Source organism: Schistocerca gregaria, chromosome 8 (genome assembly GCF_023897955.1).
Source record: "Schistocerca gregaria isolate iqSchGreg1 chromosome 8, iqSchGreg1.2, whole genome shotgun sequence".
In the NCBI taxonomy this organism is placed as follows: domain Eukaryota; kingdom Metazoa; phylum Arthropoda; class Insecta; order Orthoptera; family Acrididae; genus Schistocerca; species Schistocerca gregaria.
Window position 1 is genome coordinate 110596563 of NC_064927.1, and position 13556 is coordinate 110610118.

The following is a 13556-nucleotide window of genomic DNA, read 5'->3' on the forward strand; positions in this document are numbered from 1 at the left end:
GATTTCAGATGTATCAGCTACGCCAACAAGTTTAATGTGCATTATATGCGGTAGGTGCGACTTCCTCGGTAGTATAGTGTTTAGTATCCCCGCCTGTCACGCGGGAGACCGGGGTTCGATTCCCCGCCGGGGAGGCGCGATTTTTATCTCACAAATCTGCTCGAGTGTTGCGCGTGTGGGGCGGAAGAGCATTAACTTTGCCATTAACTTGCTGCAAAATGCTACATCGTAGGAAGTAGTTCTCGCATTCCTCACACTTTCTAATTATGGGGTTCGCTGTTAATGCCGACTCTCCACGCGTAGTAATCGATCTCGACACAATCAGCAAAAGATATAATTTTAGCAGAGCGTGGTTTCTATCCACGGACCTCTGGGTTATGGGCCCAGCACGCTTCCACTGCGCCACTCTGCTGTGTGGGGGTGTTCTAGCTCTTCGTCACATCACGTGGGACACTTGGACAGTGTTGTCTGCGTGGCTTTCACACGCGTACATTTAATTGCGCAACATCTCCTACAGCTCTCAGCTTGACTTGTCTCGACTTTGCTCGACTGACGCTACGCTGACGCTTGCAGGCAGCGGCATTTACCACCATCACCTCGACATGCAGCTGCGAGATGCACAGGAATAACACTGCACTCCTCGATGCGGCGACATACGAAATCCACTGCCGAGCTGCGCGTTGGCAACTAACAAATTGCCGACCGTGCCAGGATCAGAAGCTGGAATCTTCCGATCCGTTGTCAGACGCGTTATCCCTTGCGCCATAGGGCCACGGACTGTGTCTCGTTCTACGAGACAAGTGCACCTCTCTAAGAAACGTGTTCTTCAGGGCTCTGCAAGCTCCCAAGGAAGGCACTTCTCGTCCAGCGGCGTGGTCGCGGTGCGCTTGCAGAGCTTGGACCTTGCCACATATCTGCGCCCGCTGTTCGACAGGTAGCAGGAGGCAAGGCGCGCGTTTTTCTGCGTTTTTTCGTTGACTAGAGGCAGTTGATGTGCATGTAAGCGTAGCATATGAAACACGAATAGCACGAAGCATTCGTAGTTAGGTGCCAAAGTCGCAGTGTGGCCGCAGGTGGCGATCGTATGTATTTGTGGCCACCACTGGTTTGCAGCAAAGTGAATATGGCTAATTGAGAGCGTTTGGCTGTAGCCCCACTGGCGCAATTGGTTAGCGCACGGTACTTATAAGGCAGTAGCCGTGAGCAATGCCGGGGTTGTGAGTTCGAGCCACACCTGGGGCATACTTTTATGTCGTAACAGCTGACAGCATCTGGAGGCTAGATTTCAGATGTATCAGCTACGCCAACAAGTTTAATGTGCATTATATGCGGTAGGTGCGACTTCCTCGGTAGTATAGTGTTTAGTATCCCCGCCTGTCACGCGGGAGACCGGGGTTCGATTCCCCGCCGGGGAGGCGCGATTTTTATCTCACAAATCTGCTCGAGTGTTGCGCGTGTGGGGCGGAAGAGCATTAACTTTGCCATTAACTTGCTGCAAAATGCTACATCGTAGGAAGTAGTTCTCGCATTCCTCACACTTTCTAATTATGGGGTTCGCTGTTAATGCCGACTCTCCACGCGTAGTAATCGATCTCGACACAATCAGCAAAAGATATAATTTTAGCAGAGCGTGGTTTCTATCCACGGACCTCTGGGTTATGGGCCCAGCACGCTTCCACTGCGCCACTCTGCTGTGTGGGGGTGTTCTAGCTCTTCGTCACATCACGTGGGACACTTGGACAGTGTTGTCTGCGTGGCTTTCACACGCGTACATTTAATTGCGCAACATCTCCTACAGCTCTCAGCTTGACTTGTCTCGACTTTGCTCGACTGACGCTACGCTGACGCTTGCAGGCAGCGGCATTTACCACCATCACCTCGACATGCAGCTGCGAGATGCACAGGAATAACACTGCACTCCTCGATGCGGCGACATACGAAATCCACTGCCGAGCTGCGCGTTGGCAACTAACAAATTGCCGACCGTGCCAGGATTAGAAGCTGGAATCTTCCGATCCGTTGTCAGACGCGTTATCCCTTGTGCCATAGGGCCACGGACTGTGTCTCGTTCTACGAGACAAGTGCACCTCTCTAAGAAACGTGTTCTTCAGGGCTCTGCAAGCTCCCAAGGAAGGCACTTCTCGTCCAGCGGCGTGGTCGCGGTGCGCTTGCAGAGCTTGGACCTTGCCACATATCTGCGCCCGCTGTTCGACAGGTAGCAGGAGGCAAGGCGCGCGTTTTTCTGCGTTTTTTCGTTGACTAGAGGCAGTTGATGTGCATGTAAGCGTAGCATATGAAACACGAATAGCACGAAGCATTCGTAGTTAGGTGCCAAAGTCGCAGTGTGGCCGCAGGTGGCGATCGTATGTATTTGTGGCCACCACTGGTTTGCAGCAAAGTGAATATGGCTAATTGAGAGCGTTTGGCTGTAGCCCCAGTGGCGCAATTGGTTAGCGCACGGTACTTATAAGGCAGTAGCCGTGAGCAATGCCGGGGTTGTGAGTTCGAGCCTCACCTGGGGCATACTTTTATGTCGTAACAGCTGACAGCATCTGGAGGCTAGATTTCAGATGTATCAGCTACGCCAACAAGTTTAATGTGCATTATATGCGGTAGGTGCGGCTTCTTCGGTAGTATAGTGTTTAGTATCCCCGCCTGTCACGCGGGAGACCGGGGTTCGATTCCCCGCCGGGAAGGCGCGATTTTTATCTCACAAATCTGCTCGAGTGTTGCGCGTGTGGGGTGGAAGAGCATTAACTTTGCCATTAACTTGCTGCAAAATGCTACATCGTAGGAAGTAGTTCTCGCATTCCTCACACTTTCTAATTATGGGGTTCGCTGTTAATGCCGACTCTCCACGCGTAGTAATCGATCTCGACACAATCAGCAAAAGATATAATTTTAGCAGAGCGTGGTTTCGATCCACGGACCTCTGGGTTATGGGCCCAGCACGCTTCCACTGCGCCACTCTGCTGTGTGGGGGTGTTCTAGCTCTTCGTCACATCACGTGGGACACTTGGACAGTGTTGTCTGCGTGGCTTTCACACGCGTACATTTAATTGCGCAACATCTCCTACAGCTCTCAGCTTGACTTGTCTCGACTTTGCTCGACTGACGCTACGCTGACGCTTGCAGGCAGCGGCATTTACCACCATCACCTCGACATGCAGCTGCGAGATGCACAGGAATAACACTGCACTCCTCGATGCGGCGACATACGAAATCCACTGCCGAGCTGCGCGTTGGCAACTAACAAATTGCCGACCGTGCCAGGATCAGAAGCTGGAATCTTCCGATCCGTTGTCAGACGCGTTATCCCTTGCGCCATAGGGCCACGGACTGTGTCTCGTTCTACGAGACAAGTGCACCTCTCTAAGAAACGTGTTCTTCAGGGCTCTGCAAGCTCCCAAGGAAGGCACTTCTCGTCCAGCGGCGTGGTCGCGGTGCGCTTGCAGAGCTTGGACCTTGCCACATATCTGCGCCCGCTGTTCGACAGGTAGCAGGAGGCAAGGCGCGCGTTTTTCTGCGTTTTTTCGTTGACTAGAGGCAGTTGATGTGCATGTAAGCGTAGCATATGAAACACGAATAGCACGAAGCATTCGTAGTTAGGTGCCAAAGTCGCAGTGTGGCCGCAGGTGGCGATCGTATGTATTTGTGGCCACCACTGGTTTGCAGCAAAGTGAATATGGCTAATTGAGAGCGTTTGGCTGTAGCCCCAGTGGCGCATTTGGTTAGCGCACGGTACTTATAAGGCAGTAGCCGTGAGCAATGCCGGGGTTGTGAGTTCGAGCCTCACCTGGGGCATACTTTTATGTCGTAACAGCTGACAGCATCTGGAGGCTAGATTTCAGATGTATCAGCTACGCCAACAAGTTTAATGTGCATTATATGCGGTAGGTGCGACTTCCTCGGTAGTATAGTGTTTAGTATCCCCGCCTGTCACGCGGGAGACCGGGGTTCGATTCCCCGCCGGGGAGGCGCGATTTTTATCTCACAAATCTGCTCGAGTGTTGCGCGTGTGGGGTGGAAGAGCATTAACTTTGCCATTAACTTGCTGCAAAATGCTACATCGTAGGAAGTAGTTCTCGCATTCCTCACACTTTCTAATTATGGGGTTCGCTGTTAATGCCGACTCTCCACGCGTAGTAATCGATCTCGACACAATCAGCAAAAGATATAATTTTAGCAGAGCGTGGTTTCGATCCACGGTCCTCTGGGTTATGGGCCCAGCACGCTTCCACTGCGCCACTCTGCTGTGTGGGGGTGTTCTAGCTCTTCGTCACATCACGTGGGACACTTGGACAGTGTTGTCTGCGTGGCTTTCACACGCGTACATTTAATTGCGCAACATCTCCTACAGCTCTCAGCTTGACTTGTCTCGACTTTGCTCGACTGACGCTACGCTGACGCTTGCAGGCAGCGGCATTTACCACCATCACCTCGACATGCAGCTGCGAGATGCACAGGAATAACACTGCACTCCTCGATGCGGCGACATACGAAATTCACTGCCGAGCTGCGCGTTGGCAACTAACAAAATGCCGACCGTGCCAGGATCAGAAGCTGGAATCTTCCGATCCGTTGTCAGACGCGTTATCCCTTGCGCCATAGGGCCACGGACTGTGTCTCGTTCTACGAGACAAGTGCACCTCTCTAAGAAACGTGTTCTTCAGGGCTCTGCAAGCTCCCAAGGAAGGCACTTCTCGTCCAGCGGCGTGGTCGCGGTGCGCTTGCAGAGCTTGGACCTTGCCACATATCTGCGCCCGCTGTTCGACAGGTAGCAGGAGGCAAGGCGCGCGTTTTTCTGCGTTTTTTCGTTGACTAGAGGCAGTTGATGTGCATGTAAGCGTAGCATATGAAACACGAATAGCACGAAGCATTCGTAGTTAGGTGCCAAAGTCGCAGTGTGGCCGCAGGTGGCGATCGTATGTATTTGTGGCCACCACTGGTTTGCAGCAAAGTGAATATGGCTAATTGAGAGCGTTTGGCTGTAGCCCCAGTGGCGCAATTGGTTAGCGCACGGTACTTATAAGGCAGTAGCCGTGAGCAATGCCGGGGTTGTGAGTTCGAGCCTCACCTGGGGCATACTTTTATGTCGTAACAGCTGACAGCATCTGGAGGCTAGATTTCAGATGTATCAGCTGCGCCAACAAGTTTAATGTGCATTATATGCGGAAGGTGCGACTTCCTCGGTAGTATAGTGTTTAGTATCCCCGCCTGTCACGCGGGAGACCGGGGTTCGATTCCCCGCCGGGGAGGCGCGATTTTTATCTCACAAATCTGCTCGAGTGTTGCGCGTGTGGGGCGGAAGAGCATTAACTTTGCCATTAACTTGCTGCAAAATGCTACATCGTAGGAAGTAGTTCTCGCATTCCTCACACTTTCTAATTATGGGGTTCGCTGTTAATGCCGACTCTCCACGCGTAGTAATCGATCTCGACACAATCAGCAAAAGATATAATTTTAGCAGAGCGTGGTTTCTATCCACGGACCTCTGGGTTATGGGCCCAGCACGCTTCCACTGCGCTACTCTGCTGTGTGGGGGTGTTCTAGCTCTTCGTCACATCACGTGGGACACTTGGACAGTGTTGTCTGCGTGGCTTTCACACGCGTACATTTAATTGCGCAACATCTCCTACAGCTCTCAGCTTGACTTGTCTCGACTTTGCTCGACTGACGCTACGCTGACGCTTGCAGGCAGCGGCATTTACCACCATCACCTCGACATGCAGCTGCGAGATGCACAGGAATAACACTGCACTCCTCGATGCGGCGACATACGAAATCCACTGCCGAGCTGCGCGTTGGCAACTAACAAATTGCCGACCGTGCCAGGATCAGAAGCTGGAATCTTCCGATCCGTTGTCAGACGCGTTATCCCTTGCGCCATAGGGCCACGGACTGTGTCTCGTTCTACGAGACAAGTGCACCTCTCTAAGAAACGTGTTCTTCAGGGCTCTGCAAGCTCCCAAGGAAGGCACTTCTCGTCCAGCGGCGTGGTCGCGGTGCGCTTGCAGAGCTTGGACCTTGCCACATATCTGCGCCCGCTGTTCGACAGGTAGCAGGAGGCAAGGCGCGCGTTTTTCTGCGTTTTTTCGTTGACTAGAGGCAGTTGATGTGCATGTAAGCGTAGCATATGAAACACGAATAGCACGAAGCATTCGTAGTTAGGTGCCAAAGTCGCAGTGTGGCCGCAGGTGGCGATCGTATGTATTTGTGGCCACCACTGGTTTGCAGCAAAGTGAATATGGCTAATTGAGAGCGTTTGGCTGTAGCCCCAGTGGCGCAATTGGTTAGCGCACGGTACTTATAAGGCAGTAGCCGTGAGCAATGCCGGGGTTGTGAGTTCGAGCCTCACCTGGGGCATACTTTTATGTCGTAACAGCTGACAGCATCTGGAGGCTAGATTTCAGATGTATCAGCTACGCCAACAAGTTTAATGTGCATTATATGCGGTAGGTGCGACTTCCTCGGTAGTATAGTGTTTAGTATCCCCGCCTGTCACGCGGGAGACCGGGGTTCGATTCCCCGCCGGGGAGGCGCGATTTTTATCTCACAAATCTGCTCGAGTGTTGCGCGTGTGGGGCGGAAGAGCATTAACTTTGCCATTAACTTGCTGCAAAATGCTACATCGTAGGAAGTAGTTCTCGCATTCCTCACACTTTCTAATTATGGGGTTCGCTGTTAATGCCGACTCTCCACGCGTAGTAATCGATCTCGACACAATCAGCAAAAGATATAATTTTAGCAGAGCGTGGTTTCTATCCACGGACCTCTGGGTTATGGGCCCAGCACGCTTCCACTGCGCCACTCTGCTGTGTGGGGGTGTTCTAGCTCTTCGTCACATCACGTGGGACACTTGGACAGTGTTGTCTGCGTGGCTTTCACACGCGTACATTTAATTGCGCAACATCTCCTACAGCTCTCAGCTTGACTTGTCTCGACTTTGCTCGACTGACGCTACGCTGACGCTTGCAGGCAGCGGCATTTACCACCATCACCTCGACATGCAGCTGCGAGATGCACAGGAATAACACTGCACTCCTCGATGCGGCGACATACGAAATCCACTGCCGAGCTGCGCGTTGGCAACTAACAAATTGCCGACCGTGCCAGGATCAGAAGCTGGAATCTTCCGATCCGTTGTCAGACGCGTTATCCCTTGCGCCATAGGGCCACGGACTGTGTCTCGTTCTACGAGACAAGTGCACCTCTCTAAGAAACGTGTTCTTCAGGGCTCTGCAAGCTCCCAAGGAAGGCACTTCTCGTCCAGCGGCGTGGTCGCGGTGCGCTTGCAGAGCTTGGACCTTGCCACATATCTGCGCCCGCTGTTCGACAGGTAGCAGGAGGCAAGGCGCGCGTTTTTCTGCGTTTTTTCGTTGACTAGAGGCAGTTGATGTGCATGTAAGCGTAGCATATGAAACACGAATAGCACGAAGCATTCGTAGTTAGGTGCCAAAGTCGCAGTGTGGCCGCAGGTGGCGATCGTATGTATTTGTGGCCACCACTGGTTTGCAGCAAAGTGAATATGGCTAATTGAGAGCGTTTGGCTGTAGCCCCAGTGGCGCAATTGGTTAGCGCACGGTACTTATAAGGCAGTAGCCGTGAGCAATGCCGGGGTTGTGAGTTCGAGCCTCACCTGGGGCATACTTTTATGTCGTAACAGCTGACAGCATCTGGAGGCTAGATTTCAGATGTATCAGCTACGCCAACAAGTTTAATGTGCATTATATGCGGTAGGTGCGACTTCCTCGGTAGTATAGTGTTTAGTATCCCCGCCTGTCACGCGGGAGACCGGGGTTCGATTCCCCGCCGGGGAGGCGCGATTTTTATCTCACAAATCTGCTCGAGTGTTGCGCGTGTGGGGCGGAAGAGCATTAACTTTGCCATTAACTTGCTGCAAAATGCTACATCGTAGGAAGTAGTTCTCGCATTCCTCACACTTTCTAATTATGGGGTTCGCTGTTAATGCCGACTCTCCACGCGTAGTAATCGATCTCGACACAATCAGCAAAAGATATAATTTTAGCAGAGCGTGGTTTCTATCCACGGACCTCTGGGTTATGGGCCCAGCACGCTTCCACTGCGCCACTCTGCTGTGTGGGGGTGTTCTAGCTCTTCGTCACATCACGTGGGACACTTGGACAGTGTTGTCTGCGTGGCTTTCACACGCGTACATTTAATTGCGCAACATCTCCTACAGCTCTCAGCTTGACTTGTCTCGACTTTGCTCGACTGACGCTACGCTGACGCTTGCAGGCAGCGGCATTTACCACCATCACCTCGACATGCAGCTGCGAGATGCACAGGAATAACACTGCACTCCTCGATGCGGCGACATACGAAATCCACTGCCGAGCTGCGCGTTGGCAACTAACAAATTGCCGACCGTGCCAGGATCAGAAGCTGGAATCTTCCGATCCGTTGTCAGACGCGTTATCCCTTGCGCCATAGGGCCACGGACTGTGTCTCGTTCTACGAGACAAGTGCACCTCTCTAAGAAACGTGTTCTTCAGGGCTCTGCAAGCTCCCAAGGAAGGCACTTCTCGTCCAGCGGCGTGGTCGCGGTGCGCTTGCAGAGCTTGGACCTTGCCACATATCTGCGCCCGCTGTTCGACAGGTAGCAGGAGGCAAGGCGCGCGTTTTTCTGCGTTTTTTCGTTGACTAGAGGCAGTTGATGTGCATGTAAGCGTAGCATATGAAACACGAATAGCACGAAGCATTCGTAGTTAGGTGCCAAAGTCGCAGTGTGGCCGCAGGTGGCGATCGTATGTATTTGTGGCCACCACTGGTTTGCAGCAAAGTGAATATGGCTAATTGAGAGCGTTTGGCTGTAGCCCCACTGGCGCAATTGGTTAGCGCACGGTACTTATAAGGCAGTAGCCGTGAGCAATGCCGGGGTTGTGAGTTCGAGCCACACCTGGGGCATACTTTTATGTCGTAACAGCTGACAGCATCTGGAGGCTAGATTTCAGATGTATCAGCTACGCCAACAAGTTTAATGTGCATTATATGCGGTAGGTGCGACTTCCTCGGTAGTATAGTGTTTAGTATCCCCGCCTGTCACGCGGGAGACCGGGGTTCGATTCCCCGCCGGGGAGGCGCGATTTTTATCTCACAAATCTGCTCGAGTGTTGCGCGTGTGGGGCGGAAGAGCATTAACTTTGCCATTAACTTGCTGCAAAATGCTACATCGTAGGAAGTAGTTCTCGCATTCCTCACACTTTCTAATTATGGGGTTCGCTGTTAATGCCGACTCTCCACGCGTAGTAATCGATCTCGACACAATCAGCAAAAGATATAATTTTAGCAGAGCGTGGTTTCTATCCACGGACCTCTGGGTTATGGGCCCAGCACGCTTCCACTGCGCCACTCTGCTGTGTGGGGGTGTTCTAGCTCTTCGTCACATCACGTGGGACACTTGGACAGTGTTGTCTGCGTGGCTTTCACACGCGTACATTTAATTGCGCAACATCTCCTACAGCTCTCAGCTTGACTTGTCTCGACTTTGCTCGACTGACGCTACGCTGACGCTTGCAGGCAGCGGCATTTACCACCATCACCTCGACATGCAGCTGCGAGATGCACAGGAATAACACTGCACTCCTCGATGCGGCGACATACGAAATCCACTGCCGAGCTGCGCGTTGGCAACTAACAAATTGCCGACCGTGCCAGGATTAGAAGCTGGAATCTTCCGATCCGTTGTCAGACGCGTTATCCCTTGTGCCATAGGGCCACGGACTGTGTCTCGTTCTACGAGACAAGTGCACCTCTCTAAGAAACGTGTTCTTCAGGGCTCTGCAAGCTCCCAAGGAAGGCACTTCTCGTCCAGCGGCGTGGTCGCGGTGCGCTTGCAGAGCTTGGACCTTGCCACATATCTGCGCCCGCTGTTCGACAGGTAGCAGGAGGCAAGGCGCGCGTTTTTCTGCGTTTTTTCGTTGACTAGAGGCAGTTGATGTGCATGTAAGCGTAGCATATGAAACACGAATAGCACGAAGCATTCGTAGTTAGGTGCCAAAGTCGCAGTGTGGCCGCAGGTGGCGATCGTATGTATTTGTGGCCACCACTGGTTTGCAGCAAAGTGAATATGGCTAATTGAGAGCGTTTGGCTGTAGCCCCAGTGGCGCAATTGGTTAGCGCACGGTACTTATAAGGCAGTAGCCGTGAGCAATGCCGGGGTTGTGAGTTCGAGCCTCACCTGGGGCATACTTTTATGTCGTAACAGCTGACAGCATCTGGAGGCTAGATTTCAGATGTATCAGCTACGCCAACAAGTTTAATGTGCATTATATGCGGTAGGTGCGGCTTCTTCGGTAGTATAGTGTTTAGTATCCCCGCCTGTCACGCGGGAGACCGGGGTTCGATTCCCCGCCGGGAAGGCGCGATTTTTATCTCACAAATCTGCTCGAGTGTTGCGCGTGTGGGGTGGAAGAGCATTAACTTTGCCATTAACTTGCTGCAAAATGCTACATCGTAGGAAGTAGTTCTCGCATTCCTCACACTTTCTAATTATGGGGTTCGCTGTTAATGCCGACTCTCCACGCGTAGTAATCGATCTCGACACAATCAGCAAAAGATATAATTTTAGCAGAGCGTGGTTTCGATCCACGGACCTCTGGGTTATGGGCCCAGCACGCTTCCACTGCGCCACTCTGCTGTGTGGGGGTGTTCTAGCTCTTCGTCACATCACGTGGGACACTTGGACAGTGTTGTCTGCGTGGCTTTCACACGCGTACATTTAATTGCGCAACATCTCCTACAGCTCTCAGCTTGACTTGTCTCGACTTTGCTCGACTGACGCTACGCTGACGCTTGCAGGCAGCGGCATTTACCACCATCACCTCGACATGCAGCTGCGAGATGCACAGGAATAACACTGCACTCCTCGATGCGGCGACATACGAAATCCACTGCCGAGCTGCGCGTTGGCAACTAACAAATTGCCGACCGTGCCAGGATCAGAAGCTGGAATCTTCCGATCCGTTGTCAGACGCGTTATCCCTTGCGCCATAGGGCCACGGACTGTGTCTCGTTCTACGAGACAAGTGCACCTCTCTAAGAAACGTGTTCTTCAGGGCTCTGCAAGCTCCCAAGGAAGGCACTTCTCGTCCAGCGGCGTGGTCGCGGTGCGCTTGCAGAGCTTGGACCTTGCCACATATCTGCGCCCGCTGTTCGACAGGTAGCAGGAGGCAAGGCGCGCGTTTTTCTGCGTTTTTTCGTTGACTAGAGGCAGTTGATGTGCATGTAAGCGTAGCATATGAAACACGAATAGCACGAAGCATTCGTAGTTAGGTGCCAAAGTCGCAGTGTGGCCGCAGGTGGCGATCGTATGTATTTGTGGCCACCACTGGTTTGCAGCAAAGTGAATATGGCTAATTGAGAGCGTTTGGCTGTAGCCCCAGTGGCGCATTTGGTTAGCGCACGGTACTTATAAGGCAGTAGCCGTGAGCAATGCCGGGGTTGTGAGTTCGAGCCTCACCTGGGGCATACTTTTATGTCGTAACAGCTGACAGCATCTGGAGGCTAGATTTCAGATGTATCAGCTACGCCAACAAGTTTAATGTGCATTATATGCGGTAGGTGCGACTTCCTCGGTAGTATAGTGTTTAGTATCCCCGCCTGTCACGCGGGAGACCGGGGTTCGATTCCCCGCCGGGGAGGCGCGATTTTTATCTCACAAATCTGCTCGAGTGTTGCGCGTGTGGGGTGGAAGAGCATTAACTTTGCCATTAACTTGCTGCAAAATGCTACATCGTAGGAAGTAGTTCTCGCATTCCTCACACTTTCTAATTATGGGGTTCGCTGTTAATGCCGACTCTCCACGCGTAGTAATCGATCTCGACACAATCAGCAAAAGATATAATTTTAGCAGAGCGTGGTTTCGATCCACGGTCCTCTGGGTTATGGGCCCAGCACGCTTCCACTGCGCCACTCTGCTGTGTGGGGGTGTTCTAGCTCTTCGTCACATCACGTGGGACACTTGGACAGTGTTGTCTGCGTGGCTTTCACACGCGTACATTTAATTGCGCAACATCTCCTACAGCTCTCAGCTTGACTTGTCTCGACTTTGCTCGACTGACGCTACGCTGACGCTTGCAGGCAGCGGCATTTACCACCATCACCTCGACATGCAGCTGCGAGATGCACAGGAATAACACTGCACTCCTCGATGCGGCGACATACGAAATTCACTGCCGAGCTGCGCGTTGGCAACTAACAAAATGCCGACCGTGCCAGGATCAGAAGCTGGAATCTTCCGATCCGTTGTCAGACGCGTTATCCCTTGCGCCATAGGGCCACGGACTGTGTCTCGTTCTACGAGACAAGTGCACCTCTCTAAGAAACGTGTTCTTCAGGGCTCTGCAAGCTCCCAAGGAAGGCACTTCTCGTCCAGCGGCGTGGTCGCGGTGCGCTTGCAGAGCTTGGACCTTGCCACATATCTGCGCCCGCTGTTCGACAGGTAGCAGGAGGCAAGGCGCGCGTTTTTCTGCGTTTTTTCGTTGACTAGAGGCAGTTGATGTGCATGTAAGCGTAGCATATGAAACACGAATAGCACGAAGCATTCGTAGTTAGGTGCCAAAGTCGCAGTGTGGCCGCAGGTGGCGATCGTATGTATTTGTGGCCACCACTGGTTTGCAGCAAAGTGAATATGGCTAATTGAGAGCGTTTGGCTGTAGCCCCAGTGGCGCAATTGGTTAGCGCACGGTACTTATAAGGCAGTAGCCGTGAGCAATGCCGGGGTTGTGAGTTCGAGCCTCACCTGGGGCATACTTTTATGTCGTAACAGCTGACAGCATCTGGAGGCTAGATTTCAGATGTATCAGCTACGCCAACAAGTTTAATGTGCATTATATGCGGTAGGTGCGGCTTCCTCGGTAGTATAGTGTTTAGTATCCCCGCCTGTCACGCGGGAGACCGGGGTTCGATTCCCCGCCGGGGAGGCGCGATTTTTATCTCACAAATCTGCTCGAGTGTTGCGCGTGTGGGGTGGAAGAGCATTAACTTTGCCATTAACTTGCTGCAAAATGCTACATCGTAGGAAGTAGTTCTCGCATTCCTCACACTTTCTAATTATGGGGTTCGCTGTTAATGCCGACTCTCCACGCGTAGTAATCGATCTCGACACAATCAGCAAAAGATATAATTTTAGCAGAGCGTGGTTTCGATCCACGGACCTCTGGGTTATGGGCCCAGCACGCTTCCACTGCGCCACTCTGCTGTGTGGGGGTGTTCTAGCTCTTCGTCACATCACGTGGGACACTTGGACAGTGTTGTCTGCGTGGCTTTCACACGCGTACATTTAATTGCGCAACATCTCCTACAGCTCTCAGCTTGACTTGTCTCGACTTTGCTCGACTGACGCTACGCTGACGCTTGCAGGCAGCGGCATTTACCACCATCACCTCGACATGCAGCTGCGAGATGCACAGGAATAACACTGCACTCCTCGATGCGGCGACATACGAAATCCACTGCCGAGCTGCGCGTTGGCAACTAACAAATTGCCGACCGTGCCAGGATCAGAAGCTGGAATCTTCCGATCCGTTGTCAGA

General features: G+C 52.5%; 28 non-coding genes across 28 annotated transcripts; 17 read left to right on the forward strand and 11 right to left on the reverse strand.

Moving 5' to 3' along the window:
- Window positions 1-62: 62 nt before the first annotated feature.
- Trnad-guc (transfer RNA aspartic acid (anticodon GUC)) lies at window positions 63-134 on the forward strand. The gene has a single exon. It is a non-coding gene; the product is annotated as a tRNA-Asp (tRNA).
- Window positions 135-340: 206 nt separating this feature from the next.
- Trnam-cau (transfer RNA methionine (anticodon CAU)) lies at window positions 341-412 on the reverse strand. Its single transcript has one exon. It is a non-coding gene; the product is annotated as a tRNA-Met (tRNA).
- A 931-nt stretch (window positions 413-1343) lies between these two features.
- On the forward strand, window positions 1344-1415 carry Trnad-guc (transfer RNA aspartic acid (anticodon GUC)). Its single transcript has one exon. It is a non-coding gene; the product is annotated as a tRNA-Asp (tRNA).
- A 206-nt stretch (window positions 1416-1621) lies between these two features.
- Trnam-cau (transfer RNA methionine (anticodon CAU)) lies at window positions 1622-1693 on the reverse strand. Its single transcript has one exon. It is a non-coding gene; the product is annotated as a tRNA-Met (tRNA).
- Window positions 1694-2431: 738 nt separating this feature from the next.
- Window positions 2432-2523, forward strand: Trnai-uau (transfer RNA isoleucine (anticodon UAU)). Its single transcript is given in 2 exon segments — window positions 2432-2469; window positions 2488-2523. It is a non-coding gene; the product is annotated as a tRNA-Ile (tRNA).
- Window positions 2524-2902: 379 nt separating this feature from the next.
- On the reverse strand, window positions 2903-2974 carry Trnam-cau (transfer RNA methionine (anticodon CAU)). Its single transcript has one exon. It is a non-coding gene; the product is annotated as a tRNA-Met (tRNA).
- A 738-nt stretch (window positions 2975-3712) lies between these two features.
- Window positions 3713-3804, forward strand: Trnai-uau (transfer RNA isoleucine (anticodon UAU)). The gene is given in 2 exon segments: window positions 3713-3750; window positions 3769-3804. It is a non-coding gene; the product is annotated as a tRNA-Ile (tRNA).
- Window positions 3805-3905: 101 nt separating this feature from the next.
- On the forward strand, window positions 3906-3977 carry Trnad-guc (transfer RNA aspartic acid (anticodon GUC)). The gene has a single exon. It is a non-coding gene; the product is annotated as a tRNA-Asp (tRNA).
- Window positions 3978-4183: 206 nt separating this feature from the next.
- On the reverse strand, window positions 4184-4255 carry Trnam-cau (transfer RNA methionine (anticodon CAU)). The gene has a single exon. It is a non-coding gene; the product is annotated as a tRNA-Met (tRNA).
- Window positions 4256-4993: 738 nt separating this feature from the next.
- Window positions 4994-5085, forward strand: Trnai-uau (transfer RNA isoleucine (anticodon UAU)). The gene is given in 2 exon segments: window positions 4994-5031; window positions 5050-5085. It is a non-coding gene; the product is annotated as a tRNA-Ile (tRNA).
- A 101-nt stretch (window positions 5086-5186) lies between these two features.
- On the forward strand, window positions 5187-5258 carry Trnad-guc (transfer RNA aspartic acid (anticodon GUC)). The gene has a single exon. It is a non-coding gene; the product is annotated as a tRNA-Asp (tRNA).
- A 206-nt stretch (window positions 5259-5464) lies between these two features.
- Window positions 5465-5536, reverse strand: Trnam-cau (transfer RNA methionine (anticodon CAU)). The gene has a single exon. It is a non-coding gene; the product is annotated as a tRNA-Met (tRNA).
- A 738-nt stretch (window positions 5537-6274) lies between these two features.
- On the forward strand, window positions 6275-6366 carry Trnai-uau (transfer RNA isoleucine (anticodon UAU)). The gene is given in 2 exon segments: window positions 6275-6312; window positions 6331-6366. It is a non-coding gene; the product is annotated as a tRNA-Ile (tRNA).
- Window positions 6367-6467: 101 nt separating this feature from the next.
- Window positions 6468-6539, forward strand: Trnad-guc (transfer RNA aspartic acid (anticodon GUC)). Its single transcript has one exon. It is a non-coding gene; the product is annotated as a tRNA-Asp (tRNA).
- A 206-nt stretch (window positions 6540-6745) lies between these two features.
- On the reverse strand, window positions 6746-6817 carry Trnam-cau (transfer RNA methionine (anticodon CAU)). The gene has a single exon. It is a non-coding gene; the product is annotated as a tRNA-Met (tRNA).
- A 738-nt stretch (window positions 6818-7555) lies between these two features.
- On the forward strand, window positions 7556-7647 carry Trnai-uau (transfer RNA isoleucine (anticodon UAU)). The gene is given in 2 exon segments: window positions 7556-7593; window positions 7612-7647. It is a non-coding gene; the product is annotated as a tRNA-Ile (tRNA).
- Window positions 7648-7748: 101 nt separating this feature from the next.
- Trnad-guc (transfer RNA aspartic acid (anticodon GUC)) lies at window positions 7749-7820 on the forward strand. Its single transcript has one exon. It is a non-coding gene; the product is annotated as a tRNA-Asp (tRNA).
- Window positions 7821-8026: 206 nt separating this feature from the next.
- Window positions 8027-8098, reverse strand: Trnam-cau (transfer RNA methionine (anticodon CAU)). The gene has a single exon. It is a non-coding gene; the product is annotated as a tRNA-Met (tRNA).
- A 931-nt stretch (window positions 8099-9029) lies between these two features.
- Trnad-guc (transfer RNA aspartic acid (anticodon GUC)) lies at window positions 9030-9101 on the forward strand. Its single transcript has one exon. It is a non-coding gene; the product is annotated as a tRNA-Asp (tRNA).
- A 206-nt stretch (window positions 9102-9307) lies between these two features.
- Trnam-cau (transfer RNA methionine (anticodon CAU)) lies at window positions 9308-9379 on the reverse strand. Its single transcript has one exon. It is a non-coding gene; the product is annotated as a tRNA-Met (tRNA).
- Window positions 9380-10117: 738 nt separating this feature from the next.
- Trnai-uau (transfer RNA isoleucine (anticodon UAU)) lies at window positions 10118-10209 on the forward strand. The gene is given in 2 exon segments: window positions 10118-10155; window positions 10174-10209. It is a non-coding gene; the product is annotated as a tRNA-Ile (tRNA).
- Window positions 10210-10588: 379 nt separating this feature from the next.
- Window positions 10589-10660, reverse strand: Trnam-cau (transfer RNA methionine (anticodon CAU)). Its single transcript has one exon. It is a non-coding gene; the product is annotated as a tRNA-Met (tRNA).
- A 738-nt stretch (window positions 10661-11398) lies between these two features.
- Window positions 11399-11490, forward strand: Trnai-uau (transfer RNA isoleucine (anticodon UAU)). The gene is given in 2 exon segments: window positions 11399-11436; window positions 11455-11490. It is a non-coding gene; the product is annotated as a tRNA-Ile (tRNA).
- A 101-nt stretch (window positions 11491-11591) lies between these two features.
- Trnad-guc (transfer RNA aspartic acid (anticodon GUC)) lies at window positions 11592-11663 on the forward strand. The gene has a single exon. It is a non-coding gene; the product is annotated as a tRNA-Asp (tRNA).
- Window positions 11664-11869: 206 nt separating this feature from the next.
- Window positions 11870-11941, reverse strand: Trnam-cau (transfer RNA methionine (anticodon CAU)). The gene has a single exon. It is a non-coding gene; the product is annotated as a tRNA-Met (tRNA).
- Window positions 11942-12679: 738 nt separating this feature from the next.
- On the forward strand, window positions 12680-12771 carry Trnai-uau (transfer RNA isoleucine (anticodon UAU)). Its single transcript is given in 2 exon segments — window positions 12680-12717; window positions 12736-12771. It is a non-coding gene; the product is annotated as a tRNA-Ile (tRNA).
- Window positions 12772-12872: 101 nt separating this feature from the next.
- On the forward strand, window positions 12873-12944 carry Trnad-guc (transfer RNA aspartic acid (anticodon GUC)). Its single transcript has one exon. It is a non-coding gene; the product is annotated as a tRNA-Asp (tRNA).
- Window positions 12945-13150: 206 nt separating this feature from the next.
- Trnam-cau (transfer RNA methionine (anticodon CAU)) lies at window positions 13151-13222 on the reverse strand. Its single transcript has one exon. It is a non-coding gene; the product is annotated as a tRNA-Met (tRNA).
- Window positions 13223-13556: the final 334 nt, after the last annotated feature.